General features: G+C 45.1%; 1 protein-coding gene across 3 annotated transcripts in view; it reads left to right on the top strand.

Annotated features, from left to right (window-relative positions):
* cd276 (CD276 molecule) overlaps window positions 1-24,391 on the top strand; it is a 114,571-nt gene that overhangs the window by 50,399 nt on the left and 39,781 nt on the right. The gene's annotated exons all lie outside the window — the stretch shown is intronic.

Genomic DNA, 24,391 nt, shown 5'->3' with positions numbered 1-24,391 from the left:
CTCTATGAACATGACAGATGGTCCACATTCAAAAATGAGATGTTGATCTCTTTCCTCCATGTGGTTCTCGGCTCACCCTTTCCCCCTCTCGCTCCTCTACGCTCTCCCTCCTGCGCTCTCTCTCTCTCTCTCTCTCTCTCTCTCACTGACCCGCTTATCATCAGCCTACAAAAAAAAAAAAAAAAACAGCAGAGCATAAGCTCACCCCTCTTGTGTTATTAATGGAGTCAGCTGTATTTAATTTCCCGCTGGGTGTGTGTATCGTCTGCAAACGTGGCGGCTCTAAGTGCCGGCTGCCATCCGCACTGCACTGCGCTCAGCACATCAGTTCCCTGACCCGCACTTAAGCGGCCTGTCATAACTGTAATGCTCCTGTCTGCTACTGCATTGGCTGAGCTCGGGGAGAGGGAGGGCACAGCGCTATTAGAGTCAGGCTGGAGCTTTAACATGCAGCGCCTCTGATAACTCTTCATTTACTCAGAAAGCACTCGCTCCTCAACACGTCCCCTGCAATTTGCTGATGGACTCTCTTTTTATTTTAGCGTCTGAGAGATGCCCAGCAGCAGGCTGTCCAGTTTGGTTTACAAATCCCGCTTCTGTATTCTCCATGGAAAAGGAAAACTGAAATTCCTAAAGATTTCTGTATTATTCATAGCTTGAGATGGATTTTTTTTTGTTGTAGTCAATGTCCATTTCTCATACTATTTAGATACCACACTGCTATCACAACTTGCTAAGAACCTGGGAGCTGGAGGCTGGTTTCTTGAATATGCTTCTTTCTGAATTCCCAACAGCACAACGGTATTGGACACTTATGCCTTGGAGGAGAGCGCTGCCCAATGTCTGGCTTCATTAAGGGTCCCATCAAACATTCTGACATTGCTGACATCAGAATAAATGCAATAGTCACAGTCAAAATGCTATGACGACTTAAAGTCAGAAGAGTGGCGTGTTGAGAATTTAACCTGTGGTTGGGCCTTTACTATATATTGCTTGAGCGTGTTTGATGCCTACAGTTTACTTCGTTAAGTTTGCACTAGATTTACACCTTCAAATAAAGAACACCTACCTTATATCTACACTCAATGTTCATTGATGAATGATTTCAGCTCCACAGCATTTACAACCAGTGGGATCGGAAATGTGGGCGTCTTGCTTCACAAAAAGAAAGCTACAACAGTGTCTTGTGTTCCTCCCCTTGGCCCTCGCAAACTACAAGTCAGATTCAGGCGAATGTGCACAGAACAGCCAAAGAGATACATCTGTGAGTGGCTGACTTTGTGGGTCTTTGTCCAGTAAAGAAATAAATAGTATATTTTGAGAATAATATAAATATTCAGTAATAAATGTTGTGTTAAATGATCACCACCACATTTATCTTTGTACTAGTACCGATCCTCATCCCTTCGTAGCAGTATCTTTACATGCATGGCTCTTAAGAATCAGCAGTGGGTGAGAATACCATGCATTGCGCCGTCCAGTTCTGAATAGAAGCAGTGATTGCATCATTCACAGCTTTATCTCAGATGGGAGGGGGGTGAGGGAGAGAGAGAGAAATGGTAGGAAATTGACAGACAAAAAAAGGGAGAGGAAGATTTGTGGGAACAGGGAGGGGAAAGAGAGTGATGGAAATGTTGGAAACATTTGAATAAGAGAAATATGATGAAGACAGGAAGGCAGAGAGAAGGAGGAAGAGGGAAAAAAAAGAAGACTAAAGTGCTCAGTTGGTGCCTACTTCATTGATTCAGTGAGAGATCAGCTCTCAACCTCTCTATGGATATGGACTTTTCTGATGCCTCTCATCTGCATGTGTTTCAGCTGCACATTACTCAGTGTCCTTTCAGTTTGTTTTCTCTGAAACACCTTCCAAGCCACATTGATCCGGCGCCTCTAATAATAGACCGCCAAGAAAACACAAAGCCACAAAGTCCTCGCGATCAAACACAGCTGGCCCTTTTACTCCCACAGTCAAAAAGTAAGAAAGGAGACCCCACTGTGTTTTGACTTTTTTTAGAGGCACAGCACTGCATTTTAGTGGCTTGTAATTCACTCACTCGCATACATACTCACTCACACTTAGGGAATGCTTCACAAGGGGAGCTATACAGTGCTTTGCATCAATAACAACATGTCTTTGTTTAGAATGATTTAAGAAAAATACAAAAGATGTAAGATGATACTCATCCTGAAGGACGTTTTTGCTCAAGGATGAAGTATAATAACTTAGTACAATGATATTAAAATGGCCGCTCTAATGTAGAACTATGAATACTATCAGAAACTGTGTCCTGATGATAGACCCACTACTACTGCTCAAAAGTCAGAGATCATACTTTCTTTGAATTATTCCCTGTTTAAATGGAAATGAAATGTTTTGTATTGAGTTATCAGTGCCAATAACAAAAATATAACGATATGTTTCATACCATGTATCTTTATTTATTTATTTGCAATGTAGCTGTAGCCCATAGCATTCGGATGCATCTCAACACTGGAAGGGTGGACAGAAGCACCCATGGATTTTTTTTTCCCAGAGAGGACGGTAGGGTAGGGCTTGAGATATATATATATATATATATATATATATATATATATATATATATTATAGTCTCCCAAAGACAAAGATGTGGTTTGTCATGAGTGGATTATTTGCACTTGCATGGCTGTTTTTTTTTTTCTATTGCTTTGACTTATTTTTTTATTATTATTATTATTATTACTTAGGTTTTTTTTTTTCTTTTTAGAAACTGCAAATTTTCTGCCAGTTATTTTGCTTTTACTTTCAATTTTCCTATGAAAGCTGATTATGTGGTATTTAATCTCCTCAGAAATATCTCATGAAAAATGAATAGCTTGTTCATAATGTCTGTTTTGACTGGAAATTTAATAAGTGATGGGTGGTCACTGCCAATTCTGTTACGTCAGCGAACAGATGCCAGTGTTGGCTAGCATTGTGTTGGGTGTAAGGGCCTCTTAGAGAGAGAGAGAGGTACAAAAAGGAAGGCTGAAAGAGAGATGGAGAGTGGGTGGAGGGGAATAAGGGATGTAGGGAAATAGACAGGAAGACTGAAAGAGAAAGATCCACATGCAAAATATTATATTCAAAATATACATTTAGTAATAATAATAATAATACATTAAGTTGGGTGTTTTGTTTATTATTCATTTTATATTTAACCATGTTATGTCGATATTGTTACCAAAACCTTCATTCATTGTCTGAAACCACTTATCCAATTCAGGGTCGCGGTGGGTCCGGAGCCTACTCGCAAGTCACTGGGCGCAAGGCCAGAACACCCTCCTGGGAAAGGGCGCCAGTCCTCTACAGGGCGACACACACACTCATACATTCACTCACACTTTTGAGTTGCCAATCCACCTACCAATGTTTGTTTTTGGAGCATGGGAGGAAACCGGAGCACCCGGAGGAAACCCACGCAGACACAGGGAGAACACACCAAACTCCTCACAGACAGTCACCCAGGACTCGTACCCACAACCTCCAGGTCCCTGTAGCTGTGCGACTGAGACACTACTTGCGCCACCTGCCACTTACCAGAACCGTGACATCTTAATTTTTTTTCAAATTGTTGTAGTCATTATATGTGGAAGGTAAATTCAGAGTGAACTGGCTCTGACGGAGGCTCCTGATCTGAGTACAGCTTAGAGCTAAGTTTGAAGGGAAGACTGTGCGGGTCACTTTATTTAACTGATGCTTGAGGGATGGATACAGGTGCTGTGAAGAGAGCCTTCCACAGCCACACACAAATTACACACATCCACAGCAGTGTCCCTAGACAGAAAAATGAAGTGTTTTTGTCTCAAAGGTCACTAGACCACCTCTCAAAAGCTTCTCTCTCGCTCACTTGCATGCAAGTACGCACACACACACACAAACACACACACACACACGATTGCGCACCACCCTTTACAATGTCATTTACATATTTTAAATCATATTTTGAAAATATATATATGAGAAAGGGGATTATTTTTTTATTATTATTTTTCTATTAATCTGTGACCTGTTGTTTAAAAGAACTCCACAAATTTCTGAGCCATTATTATTTTATTATTGTTTTTATTCTGAAACAGAAAAGCTGCTTGGACCTCAATGTCCTAATATGGGCATGATGCTGACTACAGAATGGCACATGCTGTCACCGGCCTACTGAAGCTCTTCTGGCTCAAAGGTTGTTTAAATGGGTATAAACACCTGAATAGATTGAGTGCTGATGTGTACTGACCTTGTACCAAGGGCGTCGAAGTGTTGAGCTTTGACGTTATTCCCAAAGTAAAACCTAATTTCTCCAGCATCCTCGTTAGTTGCTCCATTATTGCATTATTGCAAACAGACAAAAACATGCTTACACGTTTAAAACATTTTGAACAGCTGTGGCAAGTGCGTCTCTTTGATATCTCCACTCCTGTCTGAAATGCATGGAAGTACTGTTGTCTAGTAACAGATGAAGTGTGTGTGAGGGAGAGAGAGCAATATCATGTCTTTTTAAGAAATTCTGTTGTTACGTAATCATCTGCAGAGGCTGACCCGCTGCCAACGCAAAGCGCACTCAATCTTTGAACTGAAGACTGTGAAAGGTTTAACTGGACGGATGTGATTCCATGTCTTTTTCTTGTAGGATGAGGTTGGGGTTTGTTTTTTGCCCAGTGAGGGATATTACGGCTCTGTGGGATAATTGATTTATCTGTCTGATGCAAGAGCAGTGAATCGGTGAGAGTGAGCAAGATGGGAGACGCGTGAGAGATTGCAGCATTTGTTTTAGGCATCCTACACACTGGGGGTCCATAGGGCCTTTAACACTGCAATATTTATCTGTGGTTTTCAGTTGTTACCAGAGGCGTGCACGCACACACACACACACACACACACACACACACACACATATATTTACACTATATATATATATACGGGGTTGGACAATGAAACTGAAACACTTGTCATTTTAGTGTGGGAGGTCTCATGGCTAAATTGGACCAGGCTGGTGGCCAATCTTCATTAACTGCACATTGCACCAGTAAGAGCAGAGTGTGAAGGTTCAATTAGCAGAGGGTAAGAGCACAGTTTTGCTCAAAATATTGCAATGCACACAACATTATGGGTGACATACCAGAGTTCAAAAGAGGACAAATTGTTGGTGCACGTCTTGCTTTGTGATGTATCAAGGGCCACGTTATCCAGGGTAATGTCAGCATACCACCAAGAAGGACGAAACACATCCAACAGGATTAACTGTGGACGCAAGAGGAAGCTGTCTGAAAGGGATGTTCGGGTGCTGACCCGGGTTGTATCCAAAAAACATAAAACCACGGCTGCCCAAATCACGGCAGAATTAAATGTGCACCTCAACTCTCCTGTTTCCACCAGAACTGTCCGTCGGGAGCTCCACAGGGTCAATGTACACGACCAGGCTGCTATAGCCAAACCTTTGGTCACTCATGCCAATGCCAAACGTCGGTTTTAATGGTGCAAGGTGCGCAAATCTTGGGCTGTGGACAATGTGAAACATGTATTGTTCTCTGATGAGTCCACCTTTACTGTTTTCCCCACATCTGGGAGAGTTACGGTGTGGAGAAGCCCCAAAGAAGTGTACCACTAGACTGTTGCATGCCCAAAGTGAAGCATGGGGGTGGATCAGTGATGGTTTGGGCTGACATATCATGGCATTCCCTTGGCCCAATACTTGTGCTAGATGGGCGCGTCACTGCCAAGGACTACCAAACCATTATGGAGGACCATGTGCATCCAATGGTTCAAACATTGAATCCTGAAGGCGGTGCCGTGTATCAGGACGACAATGCACCAATACACACAGCAAGACTGGTGAAAGATTGGTTTGATGAACATGAAAGTGAAGTTGAACATCTCCCATGGCCTGCACAGTCACCAGATCTAAATATTATTGAGCCACTTTGGGGTGTTTTGGAGGAGCGAGTCAGGAAACGTTTTCCTCCACCAGCATCACGTAGAGACCTGGCCACTATCCTGCAAGAAGAATGGCTTAAAATCCCTCTGACCACTGTGCAGGACTTGTATATGTCATTCCCAAGACGAATTGACACTGTATTGGCTGCAAAATGAGGCCCTACACCATACTAATAAATTATTGTGGTCTAAAACCAGGTGTTTCAGTTTCATTGTCCAACCCCTGTATATAGCTTCAGCTGTTTAGCCCCACCCATTTGCATTGAGGTGGTGTGGTCTGTTCAAGTTCCCTTGCAGCAAAACAATAGCAAAAGAGTAGCAATACTCACCAACAGTGTAGCCCTGATAAGGTTAGGAACAATAGGTTTTGTTTAAATACTGCATAGTCCTGTTGTGAGTCATTGAATTAAGAGCTTAATTCATTGACTGAGATTTCTATTTCTGGCACGTACAACATACAGTGTGGATTTTAATTAAATAATCATCAAATAATCCTAGGAGCCTCTGAAAATTTCAGTTAGTTCTGGATGGTGTCATAACGGCAGATCATGTTTTGCTCATGGGTAGGTGTTCCAATGTAAATGAAATGGTTTGACAGATGATCTGTGACAGATTCTAGCCTGATTAATTTCTAATGGGATCTAACGTTTGCCCACTAATGGTAACTATTAAGCTAGTTCCCATTTGGAAGCAAATTCAGCTCAGTTTGAGTGCTTATGGACCTCAAGGTTTTCTAAGCAGAAAAACCCAGTGCTCAATGTGACTAGCCAATTGCAAATAGCTGTAAAGAATTAAAAAATATACTTTAATCATCACATTTTTAATCACATCTTCGCAAATATGTGGATGCTTGTGTTTTGGAATATTGCACTAAATACTATACAGATTTCATTCTGCAATCATCTGAAGCTCTTCATCATTATGAACACGTTTAACAACTGTTCATTTCCTTACAGCCTCTATTAAATGAACAGATATGTGTATAATTGCACTCTCTTTCAAGCAGCGAGTGATGCTTAGTGTCTCTGGTTGCAGGCCTGGAGCAGAAGATCCAGCACTGTTGCATCTGTCACATTTTGACCGTTTGGGCATAAGACCAGGGAGCCAGGGCTTTTAAACAGACCATTCTGAAACAACTGGACAAGCTGAAGCTGTATATTCAGCTTAATGACACAGCTGTGGCTTAGAGGGGTATTGCCTTCTGTTTGTACGCCCTTCAGCTTTTTATGTTTTAAAGGGGAATTTCACCATTTAATTGATGCATTGTAGTGAAACATACTCATAATTTTCAATAACAAAGGTAACTGAAACCAGGAGTTGTGATATCTACAAGAACAACATAGACAACACAGTGTGCCTACATTTGTGTTTTATAATAGTTACATATTTATATATACAAATGTGTGTATATATATATATATATATATATATAGGGTGGGCAATATGGCCCTAAACTAATATCACGATATTTCAGGGTATTTTGGCGATAACGATATTTTTGGCAAAAAACACTGCAAAATAATTGTATTAATTTCAAGAAGACACTATTGCAACAAAATATATATATATATATATATTGCATATATACATCATATTACAGATCTCATCAGCACCTAGATCCTGTTGAACTGGATTTAATGCAGGGAAAATGGCATAAATTATATTTCATTGTGGTTTTATATTTCTTCCATATTTTTCCACTGGTCCTAATTTAAATGTACTCAATGTATTTTTATAATAGCTGTTGCAGCACCTGCCCATTGATGTGTACTATAAGCGTATTTTGAGACAGTGTTAGGCATCCACACAGTAGATGTAGAACATGCTGCAACAGAGGAGTATTATTTTAACTGTCAACTTACCTCAGTACTCTCTCTATCTCAATCATAATAGTGTTTGTTTAATTAAGGCTTCTATTTTTCTTCCCTGCTCTGAAAATCATCTGACTGTCATTGGGAGAAGTAGAACTGTATGAGATGGTTTAGTCGGTAGTCAGAGTTGGGATATTCAGGGACACTGAGTCAGTGCTGAAGTGTTTGTTGATGCTACTTTGTTTTGGAGACAATGTGCTGTTTCTTAGCTCTGTTCATTGTCTCACTCTCAAACTCTGCAATATATTTTTTCTCCCCTTTGATTGCTAATGGAGGCATAATGAATAGCTTAGTCTACTTTTTGGGTGGTGTCAAGGCTGCTCCAAGTAATCATGAGCAGCAGTTAATTAGACGCTTCTTTCTCCAGCTTTATTGTGCGCCAACAGCAGTGAGCAGTTTTAATCAAAGTGGGCTAATTCTCCGACTTTGTGGAGTAAATGGCAGGTTCCTGCTGCGTGTGAGGCTCACGTTCCTCTATGCTCTATAAACTGCATATAGAGACCCTGCAGCCTCTTTCATCTGGATAAAGTGGTAGATCAGCGAAAAATGAAGTTTACACACTTTACTCCTTTCCCCAAATGTAGCACTGTGTAGATTTGGTGTCTACATTTTTTCTTCAGCATTGGCGATATTAATGGAACATCCCAAAAATTAGCAGTGTGCAAACTGCAAGTTCGTATCATTTTACATATGTCTCACACAGTGCCAAATAATTAAATGTGCACTCCAGTCAAACTGTGGTGTTTACTCAGTGCTGCTGTAAATGTGGCTGGTTTTCTCCTAAAGTTGGCTGCAGTCTTCTCTAAATTGGGATTCGTACAAAAACAAATATAGGACATTAGAGCCATAAGAACTCATGGTACTTTAACTTTCAGTACTCAAGCACCTGTACTTTAACTCAAATACAAGTTTGGGGTACTTCATTCACCACTGGTAAAGAAGGGACCTACACGGCGTCCAAGAATAGACACTCATTTAAAAATGCTTGCCTCCATCTTAGCAGCGCTGTAGAGAAAGCTGTGTGAAGGGCACCACTGTGTAATATTTGAATTCATAATAAAAAGAGAAAATCCACTTATTTGCACGTAAACACAAAATACAAATTGTAACGTAAATACAAAACGCCACAACAGGAAGTTTATGTCACCTTTTTGTGTGATATTACTGGCTGTCGTAAAGCAAAAATGTGATCATTTGTGGACTCGTGTAAACTGAGTTTTCTTATTATCTTATTTCAAAAGTGCGTGTAAACACGTTAATCTGATTACTCATAAATCTGATTCATAAGCTGAGCGTTTACATACACTTAATAATCTGATAACTGCGCAAAATCCAGCTCGCTCATATATTTCTTAGTCCAATTACTAGACTTTCCACCGATCTCAAAAATCAGAGTATGTTGTTTACATGGCCACTTGAATAATCAGATAACTGCAGAAATCTGATTAAGAACTGAATATTAAGTGTGTGTAAACACACTCACAGTGAAGCCCTCCTGGTAATTTTATGGAACTGCTGGCAGTTCTGTTGTGCTTTAACACAGTTCATCTTACCATCACCCATCAGGATAGAAGGGTCTACTACAAAAAACAAAAAAACAACAAACACACCCACACTTACACACTTGTCTTCATCTGTCTCCAATCAGCCCCTTCTGGCTGAGCCCCCCATCAGGTGAGAGCTGCTGATCGCTATCGCTCATGATCGCTTCCTACACTTCCTCACCCTTTGAGAACAACGTCGTTTTTTTTTTAAGCTAATTAAAAATGTAGAGAACATGCCTTTTTAAGATGATTATAACAGCCAGCGTTTCTGTTAAGTGTTCCCGTCTACACTGAAAGAGAGAGATAGAGGCAGGGAGACAGACAGAAAGGGAGTGCACAAATAGAGTAGCAGGAAAAATCAATAGTCCAGTCCGGCAATGATGGAGCTGGTGTCAGTCTGGGGCTGGCCATTGGATCATCCACCTGGCTGGATTTTTATTTCCTCAGAGGTGTCCAGGAGCAGGATTGCCCACTGTCTCCACCCCTGTTCGCACTGCTGCTCTACATTCAGCCACTCCAAATTCAGCTGCTAATGAGCCAACCTTCATGTGTTTGCTTTGAACAGCGAGTCTTAATTAGCCCATCCACAGCGCTTCTTTTTTTTTCCACGTTTTTGAAACTCTCTCCTAACATTTCTTTTTTATTTTACCTTCAAGTTCAAGGTAAATTCTTGCAAGACCTGCATTTATTTATTTTTTTATTTAAGTGGGGCCTTATGCCTAAGCCACACTCGTCCACAACAAGCCTTCAATAAAAAACACTAAAGCCACTGTTTATTCTTTAGACTTTACACTTAAACCCTGGCTGTAATGTGGATGAATTATGTCTGGGAGTGTTATTGCCAGGCTGGAGTTTTAGGCTGAAGGTACAAGGAGGAGGGCTTTATTGCCGTGCTGCTATATTTTGTTAGCAGATGTAGCGTTGCTCACCTAAACATATTGGACATTTTTCTGGACATTTTAAAAGGTGCTTTATTGATCTGAGCAGGAAAGCGTGAAGTGTTAGGAGTGTATTTACATGCCGGTGTTCTTACTTGTTGAGAGCACTACCATTTAGACTGGCCTTTAAGCCCGCATAGAGGCGGCTACATGGAGACTGTGACTGGAATGCTCAATTTTGTCAGAGTGCTGTACTAATGTGTCTCATCAGAGTGGAGCTCATTTAGAAGGGTCCTTCATTGCCAGGGAGACCGCTCTGCGTGCCAGCTTGGCTCTGTGGAGCGCGTGCAATCATCGGGCCCACTTCAGCCAATCACGGCTCAGCTTGGTGCAACACCGTTTTAAGCTGGTGCCAGCCGGAAAGCTGCGAGAAATTCTAATTGGGTTGAGTTTCTAAACAGTGACTGAAGGAGTACACTCCATTTTAGCAAAAGTCATCAAGAAAATAATTTTCTGCAAGAAAATAAGTGCTCACTTTTTGGGAAGCATGAGATAATGCTAATCTTTTTTATATTTGTTTGTGTTGCGTTCTGGCTGCAAGGAAAATCATGCAATCCCATCACATCCATTAACACTACATTTGAACCTAAATTTCCGATATGACTGTTGGTCCTATATTGTCACATATTAAAAATGAAATCATGGCTCCATACGTAATGAATATTTTGTGCCTTACAGCAATGCCTCAGTCTACACTCATCCATTTTATTAGCTGCACTGACCATACAGGAGCACTGACCATACAGGAGCACTGACCATACAGGAGCACTACAATTACAGACTGTAATCCGTTTGTGTCTCTTAATACTTACTCATCCCCGTTTTACTTTGCAGGTTAATAATCGGGACACCCACAAGACCACCACAGATTTCTGAATTCATTCATTCATTCATTATCTGTAAGCACTTATCCAATTCAGGGTAACGGTGGGTCCAGAGCCGACCTGGAATCATTGGGCGCAAGGCGGGAATACACCCTGGAGGGGGCGTCAGTCCTTCATAGGGCAACACACACAGACACACACACACTCACACCTACAGACACTTTTTGAGTCTCCAATACACCTACCAATGTGTGTTTTTTGGACTGTGGGAGGAAACCGGAGCGCCCGGAGGAAACCCACGCGGACACGGGGAGAATACACCAACTCCTCACAGACAGTCACCCGGAGCGGGAATCAAACCCACAACAGATTTCTGAATTATTCTTTTAAAAACTAAATGTTTAAAGCTCTATTGATGTTGGTGCAAATATCACTGATGCTATCTAACACCACGGATGCATGTCCTGGGCTCTAGATCAATGGCTAGCGCTCAGGATTTGTAGAGCGTCATAGTGATTCCTAGCGGTTGCAGCACTCTATTGTCTTGGATTCAGGTTTGAATTCCAGCTGTTCAAGATCTAAAGAAACCTTTAATAAGACGTTAAGCAACGTATTATAAAAGCTGTTAAGTATTCTCTGTGCACTGTCCCTACGAAAGGCCAAGGAGAGCATGGTCCATTGTTTACAGGCGCTGAATGGTCATTTTGCCCTTTATTGTCCATGGTCAGCGGTGTTGGTGAATTCTTAAAAGAGAGGTTTGCTGAACTCTGCAACTTTGCCAACATTAAATACCGTTGTTGATCATACAGAGCTGAGTATGACAAGTGAGGCTAGCGGGGGATGCTAGCTGATTGATGATTTTGCACAACACAAGGCAGAGAGCATTTCTGAAATGAGTGAGCACTCCACTGTTGCATGAATTATTATCCCAGCCCTGTAATTTATTATGGCAGGATGTACACTTATGAAGAAAGGGTATCGATACAGGTCATTGTGGAGGTTATATGTGTCAAAGCAGGTCAAGTACTTTTCTGTGGAAACAGAGTTCAGTTTATTATTAGATATCAGCGCTTGTCATTAACATATGATGTCATTATAAGAGGAGGAGCTTTCTTTGTTTTTTTTTTTTAAGGCGGCAAAAAAGCAAGGTGTCTCCGGGTGAGAGATGCGCTCTCTTTCTGAATGCCAATAAGCCAGCCCTCTGCTTTTCCGACTATAAAGTAATTCATTGAAACTCACAAAAACAGCAGGCGGCTGCTGTGCAAAGATGCTGATGAGACAAAAGACTGTCCCAATCCTTCACAGTTTGCCAAGTTTTTCAACTCCCACTGTGTTTCATATCCTCTTAAACACACACACTCGCACACAGGGAGACAGGTGGCCTTACCCAAGCGTAATGCTTCGTCAAGAAGAAGTTCCTATAAAAAAGAAATGCACAAAAAAAATGTGATCACCACGTTTTTATTGAAACGGATGCCACATGTTTTATATTAGAGGCAGAATCCAAAGTCATTTATTCAAAACCAAACCAAATCCCTCTAAAGGAGGGAAATCAAATCTTAACCCTCCTTATGTCTCCCTATTTAGCTAATCCCTGTCCTCTGACATTTCTGCCTTCCCGTCTGTGTGATTGCATTTATTGTTATTATTGCTAATCGGAATTCACAGAGGGTCCCTCTGTGGGACTTGGTGCAGGAAAGAAAAATAAATAGATGGATAAATAAATAATGGCAAACAACAGAAATGTCAGTGAGCATGAGAAGGAGATGACTATGGTATTACCTTCATCATTTAAGTAGGGGTGCCATATATATATATATATTGTGACGCTCTAAACGGTGGCGAGGGACCACAGGAGAACATAAGTCAGAGTTCAGCACTCAGCCATTACTTTTAATGCTCAAAACATAAAGAGTTAACGAAAATCTCAGGCGTTCAAAAAGAACCACGTGCAACGAGTGTCGGCGCCAGTCAATACGCCAGGGCTTCTCCTTCTCTAGGACAGCGGGGCGGCGTCCAGGGCGGCGGCCGGCTGCGCGTCCGCGCCAGATCAGTCTGCTCCAGAGAAGAGAAAACAGAATAACAACAGGTGGGAAGAGGGAGAAAGACCAGAGCGAAATGATTAGTCGAATCAGCAAAAAGTCAGTTTCGCGTGTCGACCAGCGATTACCCCCTTTCTCTCTCTCCCCCCCGGAGATCCCTCGGCGGTCTTTTATGTCGTCGCTTCCTCCCTGGGAAGTAGGCGGAGCTGGGCCCCGTAACTGCCAGGCGCGGGTGGTTTCTCACCCCGCCCTGAGGGGCCGATGGCTGGCGTGGCATGGAGCTGCTGGATTGGTGAGACGGCCCCCGGCCACATTCCCCCCCCCCTTAGAGACACGTCAGAAAGAGGGCCTCTGGACGCCCAGCAGACCGGCAGGCGGGAGAGGGCATCTGCGTTGCCGTGTAGGACCCCTGCCCTATGCTGTACCCGGAACGAGAAGTCCTGTAAGGAGAGGAACCAACGGGTGACCCGAGGGTTGGAATCCTTGGCCCGGGCCAGCCACTGCAGAGGGGCATGGTCCGTGACTAGAATAAAGTGTCTACCCGTAAGGTAAAACCGGAGCTCCTCTATTGCCCACTTGATGGCCAGGGCCTCTCGCTCCAGGGCAGCATAGCGCTGCTCGGGGGGAGTTAACTTACGGCTTATGTACAACACAGGATGCTCCTCTCCGTTGAAATCCTGCACCAGGACCGCCCCGAGCCCCCGCTCCGAAGCGTCTGTCTGGACCCGGAATGGTCGGTTGAAATCCGGGCTCCTTAGGACGGGTTCGGAGGTTAGGCATGCCTTCAGTTGCTCAAAGGCGGCCTCGGCCTCGGGCGTCCACTTAACAGTCTCCGGCTGGCCCTTCCTAGTAAGGTCAGAAAGAGGGGAGGCAATAGAGGAGAAGTTAGATATGAACCGCCGGTAGTAGCCAGCCAACCCCAAAAAGGCACGTACCTGTTTCTTGGACCGGGGTTTTGGGCAGTTAAGGATGGCCTCAACCTTCCTTACCTGGGGCCTCAGTAGCCCTCGACCAATCCGATAACCGAGGTAGTGGGCCTCTGTGAGCCCCAGGTGGCACTTTCGGGGGTTGGCGGTGAGTCCAGCCTCACGGAGTCGACTCAATACCCTCCTCAGGTGGTCGACATGTTCAGACCAAGTCTCAGAGTGGATGATGACGTCGTCCAGATAGGCTGCCGCAAAAGGCAAAAGTGGCCTTAGGACCACATCCATGAGACGCTGGAAGGTGGCTGGGGCCCCATGGAGGCCGAACGGGAGAACGCGATACTGCCAGTGGCCTGCAGGGGTGGAAAAGGCCGTCTTGGGACGGGCCTCTGGAGTGAGAGCCACCTGCCAGTATCCCTTGGTGAGGTCTAAGGTGGAAATGAAACGGGCCTTACCTAGCCGATCGATCAAGTCATCCACCCTGGGAAGAGGGTAGGAGTCGAACTGCGAGACTTCATTTAGTTTCCTGAAGTCGTTGCAGAATCTCCATGAACCGTCCGGTTTGGGAACCAGGACAATGGGGCTGGACCATGGACTGTTAGACGGCTCGATGATACCAGCGGACAACATACGCTCAACTTCCTCCTCTATGGCTGTCCGGCGGGCCTCGGGGACACGGTAAGGCCGCTGTCGAACTGTCACCCCAACAGGGGTTCGGATATCATGTTGAACAACCTGGGTCCGCCCCGGGGTGACAGAGAATACGTCCCGGAACCGCTCCACCAACTCTACAAGCTCCTGGCGTTGGGCGGGGCTGAGGTCGTCGCCCCACTGAATCTCCGCCCGAGCTGAACTCTCAGTGGAGGCAAACCCAGAGACCTGAGGGATCGGCTCCACCCACTTTTTAAGCAGGTTCACATGATAAACCTGCTGGGTTTTTCTCCGACCAGGCTGGTTAAGGCGATAATTCACAGGGCCGACTCTTTCATGGATGGTGTAGGGTCCCTGCCAAGTAGCCAGGAACTTGCAGGTGGTCGTGGGGACTAAAACCAGGACACGGTCCCCCACCTGGAACTCTCTGGGCTGGGCAGGGCGGTTGTAGATGCGCTGTTGGGCCCGCTGGGCTTCCTCCATATGCTCCTGTACGATCGGAGCTACCGCATCCACCCGCTGTTGCATTTCCTGCACATATTCAATGATGGAACGGTACGGAGACGGCTGCTGCTCCCACGCTTCCCTCACCACATCGAGAAGTCCTCTGGGCCTACGAGAGTACAATAACTCAAAGGGGGAAAAGCCTGTCGAAGCCTGGGGGACCTCCCGGACTGCAAAGAGAACATAGGGCACCAACAGGTCCCAGTCCCGTCCGTCTTGAGCAACCACTTTTTTTAGCATCCGCTTCAGAGTTTGATTGAACCGTTCCACTAACCCGTCTGTCTGGGGGTGGTAGACCGAGGTGGGGAGGTGTTTTATCCTCAGGAGCTTACAGAGGTCCGCCACCAGCCGGGAAACGAAGGGGGTGCCCTGGTCAGTAATAATGTCTTTGGGAATCCCCACTCGGGAGCATAGCAGGAACAATTCCTGGGCAATCGCCTTGGAGGTGGCCTTCCGGAGGGGGACAGCCTCCGGATACCTAGTGGCATAATCTACCATCACCAGGATGTACTCATGACCGCGGCCAGACTTCGGCAATGGCCCGACGATGTCCATCCCGATCCGCTCAAAAGGAACTCCGATGATTGGGAGCGGGATGAGAGGTGCTGGCGGTGGTTTCTTGGGTGAAGTTAATTGGCACCTCGCACAACGCTGGCAGTAGTTCTTGACTTCTGCCTGGATGGAAGGCCAGTAGAAACGGGGCAGGATACGGGCCAAGGTATTTTGCCAGGCTAGATGTCCCCCCAGCGGGTGGTGGTGAGCCAGATGCATAACCGCGTCAATGCGGGACCTGGTGAGGACGAGAGCCTCCTGAGGCCCCTCTGGGAGTTGCCGTACCCGGTAGAGGAGATTTTTATGGACAGCGAAATGTGGGTCAGGAAGCGGACCCGTAACGTGGGGAACCCCATCCAGAACCGCCACGTTCTCCCAGGCCCGCTTCAACCGATCATCCTCCCTCTGCTCTCGGGCGAACCCTCCCTCTGCTTGTATCTGCTGACAAAGAGAGGAGAGAGGATTAATGGTATCCTGGCACTCACCTTCACCGCTGGCTTCTGCGCTATCCCCCTGGGGCCGGGCCAACAAAGCCGACCGGGCCCTGGACCGGCACTTGCGATGGTGACGTCGTTGCCAAGAGGGGAACTGGTTGTGGCCTTGGGCGAACCCAGGAAAATCCCGTCCCACGAGCAAAGGGACAGGGAGATCGGGAACAAGGCCCACGGTGAGGGGCCATTGACGTCCTTGCTCGCCCAACAGGACGCGGGCAGTGGGGAACTGCCGCACCTCCCCATGCACGCAGGTGACGGGTAGGGTTACGAGGGAGGCCTGGAGCCAGGGAAATTCAGCCGGGCGGAGGAGGGTGACGGTACTCCCCGAGTCCATGAACGCCCGGACGGGCCGGCCATCTACATGCAGCAGGCGGTGGGAGCCGTCCTTCTGAAAATTCCCATGCACACCACACCCAGCAAGCCAGGTCTTCGCCGGCCGGGGAAGAGGGCCTAACTCGGGCTCTGTAGGCATCGGCTCCTCGTGCGGATTTGGAGGAGTGGGGAGGCGCGAGGGCCGAGGCCCTCGAGCCCCTTCTAGTTCCTTCAGGGGAGTCCGTCGTATGAGGAACCGATCGCGGCGCGCTAGAGAAGCTGCTTCCGGCCTATCAGCCCGCATGAGCCCGAGCATGCGCTCGGCTGCCTCCGTGGCCTCCACCATGGCCCGGGGATTGACTGAATCCCGCATGGCAACCGCCCTACGCAGGTCCGTTGGTAAGGTCCTCAGGAACCGCTCCATGGCCACATGCTCTGCCACCTCTTCTGAGCTCCGGAGCTCAGGGCGTAGCCAGCGGCGGGTGGTCCGTAGTAGCTGCAGCATCTGTTGCCGGGGGGTTTGGCCAGGCTGATAGGTCCACCGGTGGTATTCCATAGCGGCGGCCGCCGGGCTAAGACCCACTCGTGCGAGGATCTCCCGCTTTAGCTGGTCGTAGTCGTGGGCATGATCTGGTGCTAGAGAATAATACGCAAGCTGAGCCTCACCCGACAGAAAAGGTGCAAGTATTTCGACCCAGAGCTCTCTATCCCAAACTTCCCGTTCGGCCACTATCTCAAACGTATGAAGGTAAGCCTCCACATCATCTTCCGGTGCTAGTTTCATGAGGAGGTGGTGTGCAGCTTGTTTGGGGCTAGGCAGTGTAGGGACGGGAGGGGCCAGGCGGGTCGCAAGCAGGTCCTCGGCGAGAGCTCGTACGCCCCTCGCGAGCTCCTGTGTGGCTGCCTGGTGTTGAAGGCTGGCCTCCAAGAGGTGTTGGATAACTGGATCCATGCCGTAGATTGGGTTAAGAGAAGGAAAAAGAAAACAAATGAGGGAAAAAAAAAACTTTTTTTTTTTTTTTTTTTTTTTTTTTTGTGATCCCTTAGGCGACCGCAGATGCCCGCATTCTCCACCACTGTGACGCTCTAAACGGTGGCGAGGGACCACAGGAGAACATAAGTCAGAGTTCAGCACTCAGCCATTACTTTTAATGCTCAAAACATAAAGAGTTAACGAAAATCTCAGGCGTTCAAAAAGAACCACGTGCAACGAGCGTCGGCGCCAGTCAATACGCCAGGGCTTCTCCTTCTCTAGGACAGCGGGGCGGCGTCCAGGGCGGCGGCCGGCTGCGCGTCTGCGCCAGATCAGTCTGCTCCAGAGAAGAGAAAACAGAATAACAACAGGTGGGAAGAGGGAGAAAGACCAGAGCGAAATGATTAGTCGAATCAGCAAAAAGTCAGTTTCGCGTGTCGACCAGCGATTACCCCCTTTCTCTCTCTCCCCCCCGGAGATCCCTCGGCGGTCTTTTATGTCGTCGCTTCCTCCCTGGGAAGTAGGCGGAGCTGGGCCCCGTAACTGCCAGGCGCGGGTGGTTTCTCACCCCGCCCTGAGGGGCCGATGGCTGGCGTGGCATGGAGCTGCTGGATTGGTGAGACGGCCCCCGGCCACAATATATATATATATATATATATATATATATATATATATATATATATATATATATAACTATCCTAGCGATGGTGTGGTCAGTCCACAATGAGCCACTGGGCAGTATCATTCATTCATTATCTGTAAGCGCTTATCCAGTTCAGGGTCGCGGTGGGTCCAGAGCCTACCTGGAATCATTGGGCGCAAGGCGGGAATACACCCTGGAGGGGGCGCTAGTCCTTCACAGGGCAACACAGACACACACACACACGCATTCACTCACACACTCACACCTACGGACACTTTTGAGTCACCAATTCACCTACCAACCTGTTTTTTTGGACTGTGGGAGGAAACCGGAGCACCCGGAGGAAACCCACGCAGACACAGAGAGAACACACCAACTCCACACAGACAGTCACCCGGAGCGGGAATCGAACCCACTACCTCCAGGTACCTGGAGCTGTGTGACTGCGACACCTACCTGCTGCACCACAGTGCCCCCCCATAAGAATAATTAACAATGATTATAGAAATCATGTACTTTACTGAAATGAACATTTAAGCTTCTCAATTTCATACCTGTCTTTTTCACATGAAAAAAACCCATTTCTTAAATCTCCTGAAATGGTTTATGGAAACTGACTGCCTTGAGTTATTTAACTTGCCTCAGCTTAATTTACCATGGATATTTAGCTTGTGTTCATCATTTGAAGCTGTAAAATGATAGTATTTCGTTGGATAAAATGTTAGGTTTTGCAAACTCCCACAATCCAGACATCCCCCCAGCTCTGCCTCAAATATCTCACTAGCCTAAGGCCCACTTTCACCGTGCAAGTCTCTTCTCTTCTCGTCTGGTCTCTTCTCTTCTGTCTGTTTTGGGGTTCTAAAATCTCCTTGTGTTTTCCCTTCTTTCTTTTTCCTTTCACTTGTTTTCACTTGCTGCCTGGGGGCTCATCTCAGCCAGCAACCATCACTCACTCCACTGCTTGGAGCTCTCTGAGTGTTTCCCTGTCCCTGCCCTCATGCTGCTCTGTGGAGGTGACTTTCTCTCTCTCTCTCTCTCTCTCTCTCTCTCTCTCTCTCTCTCTCTCTCTCTCTCTCACACACACACACACACACACACACACACACACACTTAATCCGCAGGTAGAGAGAGAGAGCCATGGGGCGAGGCAGGGATGACTTTGATCCTGCTGGTTGTTAGAAGGGTGAGGAGAATGAGGAGAGGGGCCAGTGAGAAGTGTGAGCCCTTTATTCTCACAAATGAAAGGACAGTAACGGGAGAATCCTGCTAAAGTAGCATTAGCATGTTACCATTGACCTGCACAATTGCCACGGTCCAGAACTTCACCGGTTCTTCTAATCACTGCTGCTGACCATGTGCACGACAACAACAACATGCAATAGGTGTGGTTAGGCCTGTTTTAATACTTCTATTATTGATTTGTCATATAATATATGGACATTTCCTCTATAATTGTTACCAGCTATAATCAACAATATTAGTGTTGGAATTAAAAGCTTTTAAACACTAATTTTGGGCCGTCATGTTGATTCCTTAGTGCTTTTTTTTATATTTATTTTTTATTCAGGATGTTTAAACATTTTTATATTCCAAATCCAATGTCCAGTCTGAATAGTCTTAATAACTAAGATCATAGCTATGTAAAGCGGTGTAATTGTATGTATATGCTATATAATAATATATTATTATCATCGGTCTGTATCATTTACAATATTTGTATCCCTTAAAGGAACACTAGGTAATGTTTGTTTTGTTTTTTTACTCCTGGAGCGCCCCCAGTGTAATTCATTTTTACAGCACTGTACTGAAATTAACGGGGAGGGTAAGGAATGATTGGGTTTCTACCTTTCTCTGAAAGTTATACAGGAGGTCCTCGGGTTACGTCAGTCCCGAGTTACGAAGTTTCGTGGTTACAACACATCTCCCATTTACTGTATAAAGCCTTGTTTCAACTTAAGAGGTTTTGTGTCGTAAACGTGGTAACGCAAACTTCGTGTTTGGTGTGCACGGCGGAAGAATACACGGTTACGCGGCTCGGGGCCGAGGAGGATAGGTGTTAGGATAGGATAAGTGCTCACAGTAAGTTATTTACGCACAGTATGTACGTATGTTCCGACTTACACCGAAAATCGGTTTACGACGCGACGTAGGAACGGATCAAAGTCAAGGACCCCCTGTAGTGCCATTTCTGGAGTGCTGAGCCCAATTTAGCAATGACAGAAGCTCTGTTCTCCGTATTACAGGACAGTGAAGCATCACAATGATTTTGAAGCTGTAATTGTAAGGTTAAAATATTACATAATTTTCCTTTAACAGTTATTTCTGGGCTCATACATCGGCTACAAAAAATGGCTGTTGTGACAGGCCTCTTTGTGGTCATTACAGGGACTTTATGTCTGTTGTCAGTGTGCTGGCAAGCATTGATCTATTTGGTTTTTCCAGTCCTCTAAATTATGGAACACACACTAATTGTCCAAAACATTGTAGACACATCTTATAGCTTCCACTAGTGTGGACATGATATTAAGGTAACCGCGCCTAATGGAAGTCATCAGCTAGAGGGCTACAAAGATCCTCATATAGTCTTAATCTGATACGATCTTTGAGGCTTGTTATTATTTAACTTTTGTGAACAGCATCAGCCCCAAAATGTGTTTGTGTTAGTGTTACGCGGAACGAAAAGCAGACAAACAAATGAGTACGCCGCTGTATCCCGAAGCTGAAGGTGAGGAGAGAAAAGAGAGGGAGATGAGTAGGGACCTGAGGAGAAAGAGCTAAGGTGGATGATGGGTAAATAGAGCCATTAGGGACAAATCTATTGCAGTGGGAAACAAAATCACATCATCAAACAAGCGAAAGAGAGAAATATGATCCTGCGAGCCTCAGGGGCATCGGCGCAGAAATGATAGCCCTCCACAGCATTTGTCTTTATCAGTCCGCCCTCACTCAATGGCAGAGACGGGGCGAGAGATAGCGGAGAGGGAGAGAGACAAGGGAGCGTAGTGATGGAGAGAGAGAAAGAGAGAGAGAGAGAGAGAGGTAGTGGAGGAGGAGGGGAGGAAAGATGCACGGTGTGGCTACTGTTTCTAACAACACATCCATTTATTCCATTATATCTCTATATTCTCTCTCTCTCTTCACTTTTCTCTGTCTCTTGCTCTCTTTGTCTCTCTCTTCGTCTCTCTCTCTCTCTCTCACCCCCCTCCCCCTTGTTGTTTTCTCCTCCTACGTTTACATGCACTGACACTCTCTCTTATCTCCGGTGGTCCAGAACACTCAGAAGATCCATTCGTTTTTATTTGTTGTTTGTTTTATGTGTTTACTTATTTATATCTTTATCCTTTCTCGCCGCCTGTGCTTTGGTTATGATCCAGGAGTGAACCCGTCCAGATATTATTGGCTTCTGTGACATCTTTCCCCCCGCTGCTTTTCGCTGATATTTACATGAACAGATCCTCAAGGACATTAATATAGAAGTAGATGTCATATTGATTTCTCACATATGCAATTACAGCTTTCCTCCACTGACCGGAGGTAAAAACAGCACATATCCTTTAATTATTCCTGGGTTATTTCGAGTCCATAGAGCATGCCGCTCTACTGTTTATTATTATTTTATTGTATTTGATTTTATTTTTTTACTGCTCATTATCTTTTCACAGCCTCCCAGTCCCTGTGTTCTTGACTTCGGTATAGTTTTAAAAACAAAAAAAAAAATAATAAAAACAGGCTGTTAAAGTGGGGTCTAGGTCACACTGTGCTCTCATAGATCTGTCACTAACTTTACAGGCCATGGATTAAGCCTTCTGCTACAGTGTTTAAGTTTTACAAGTGTAATATAAGCTCCTGAACGTTGCAGCCTTCTAAGTATTGGCCCTGTCATCGACAGATCATCGGTTCAGACCCCGGTAATGCCTCGGCCGTCCAAGGCGCACAGTCCAAGAGAGCACAACTGGCCTTACTCTCAGTGAGTGGGTAGTATGGCTCTCATTCTCAACCTGGGTAATGCTGGCCAATGCAAGTGTGGTAGATGGTATAACAGATCTGGGGAATTGGAGTGTGGAGTCTCACATCCAGAGGTAATAATGTCATTAAAAAAAAAAAAAAAAAAATATATATATATATATATATATTCATTCATTCATTACCTGTAAGCGCTTATCCAGTTTAGAGTCGCGGTGGGTCCAGAGCCTACCTGGAATTATATATATATATATATATATATATATATATATATGTGTGTGTGTGTGTGAGAGAGAGAGAGAGAGAGAGAGAGAGAGAGAAAGAAAGAAAGAGTACACACACACACACAAAACCTTATAACAGCAGATTAATAGACTCTGAGGGTAGGAGGTGATGCTTTTTCCATTACTCTCCTCTATCAGACTGTCTCTCGTTTGAAGGAAGACAAGGTGAGATTGAGGGGAATTTGTCAGAAAATTGCACATACACTTCACAAAAGCCTGCAACTGTCCTTTGGGCAGCACATTTTCGGCATGTGAAAATTATGATTAGGTGTGTTTTAAAAATACATTATTTATTAGCCACATTATTACCTCTGGATGTGAGACTCCACTCTTATTAAGTTTCAAAATGTTTGAGCGCTAATGGCCCCTAATTGTGGAGAACTTTAGAAAGAAAGGGTTTTTTTTTTATAGTAAAAATTGTAATATTTCTTTATATATATAATTTGTATTTGTAGTAATAGTATTAATACCGGGTTGTTAAATGTAATGCTCTGTTGGTCGATGCCCTGTTGAAGGTCACACAATTTTCTCTGCTTGTGAACATTCAACAGCACCACCCAAGAAAAGAAGGATGGCAGTTTTGACGCAACAGCTAACGAAGTTCAGCATTTTTGTGAAAAGAATGTTCCTGTAGGCCGTTAAACTACTGACTGATGCACTGCACATGAACAAGTGTGTAGCTGTAGCTCTGATGTAATGGTCTGTGACTTCAGGCATGACTCTGTCCTCCACAAAAAACTCTCTGCCTCAACCAGTTCATGTTACAGATTCTCTCTCTTGGTCTGCGTGTTTTATGTTTCCTTCTTTACCCATCCTGAGCAAAAAACAAATAAAGAATATGTGCCCTGGTGACCATATTGTGCTCATTGCTTTTGCTTGTGTCCAGGTACTTCATTTTTGCCCTTGTTCACAAAGCAGATTTTTTTTTACTACAATTTGACAGTGTGTGTGCTGTGGTACTGTTTGCATAGCTCCAGAGTCATTTAGTGGAGTCTCTTTCCTCTCACATTCTTTTACACACACACCTTTGCTAACATACATTGACTCCCTCTCTCTCTCTCATTCACACACACACACACACACACACACACACACAAACACACACACACAGAAATGCCCAGGGGAAATCTGGAGGAGTCTGCAATAACTCTCCCTGTCTCGCTGACCAGTTTGTTTTCCGCTGTTTCTTTTTCCTCGTCCGTATCCTGTCACTCATATTACGCTTTCGTTTTCTCCGTTGAGTGTCCATTCCAGTCCAGCTGCTCAGCACTCACAGACGAGCGCTGCTAGCCACTAGCCGCTCTTCATGAAGGAATAAAGGGCCGTCATGAGAACATAACTCAGCCTTTAGGGAGAGTTCTGAGAATAGAATAGAGCCTTCAGCTGCCTGAAGAAAACAGCAGAATGAGGGAACATGGCATACGAAAGAGAGGGAAACTACTATCTCTGCAATATATATTACAGCGAGGTGAATGGTTTAGCTGTCTAGAATAAATGTTCCTGCTTAGTTCTGGACTCGTTTCCTTGTTCTATTGAAAAGAAGGTGAGCAAAATACCCTGTATTGTTAGATGTCAAGCACCTCGAGGAACTGGCTTGCAGCTCCCTCACTCACTCATACACATACTCAATCACATTTAGGAGCTCCAGCACAAGGGGGTGCTATTCAGTGGTTTAAAAACAAGAATACAGCATTTTTCAACCAATATAATGGCCTCACGCTCATCCTCCAGTAATAAAAATAATATAAATAAAGACAATAAGACATATTTTGGACACATATAGCAACCTTTGGGAAATTAATCTTTATTTGGCTAAGAATTATTCTAAAATAAATTTGCTTTGAGCATGGTTTGGAGCAGAATGTGTCCTGTTTGCAAGTGACACAGCCTTGGTACGTCTGGGAAAGCCCTGTGAAGGCACCCGACTCC

The sequence above is a fragment of the Hoplias malabaricus genome, chromosome 11 (assembly GCF_029633855.1).
Source record: "Hoplias malabaricus isolate fHopMal1 chromosome 11, fHopMal1.hap1, whole genome shotgun sequence".
Classification (NCBI taxonomy): domain Eukaryota; kingdom Metazoa; phylum Chordata; class Actinopteri; order Characiformes; family Erythrinidae; genus Hoplias; species Hoplias malabaricus.
This window is presented reverse-complemented; position numbering and strand designations above follow the sequence as displayed.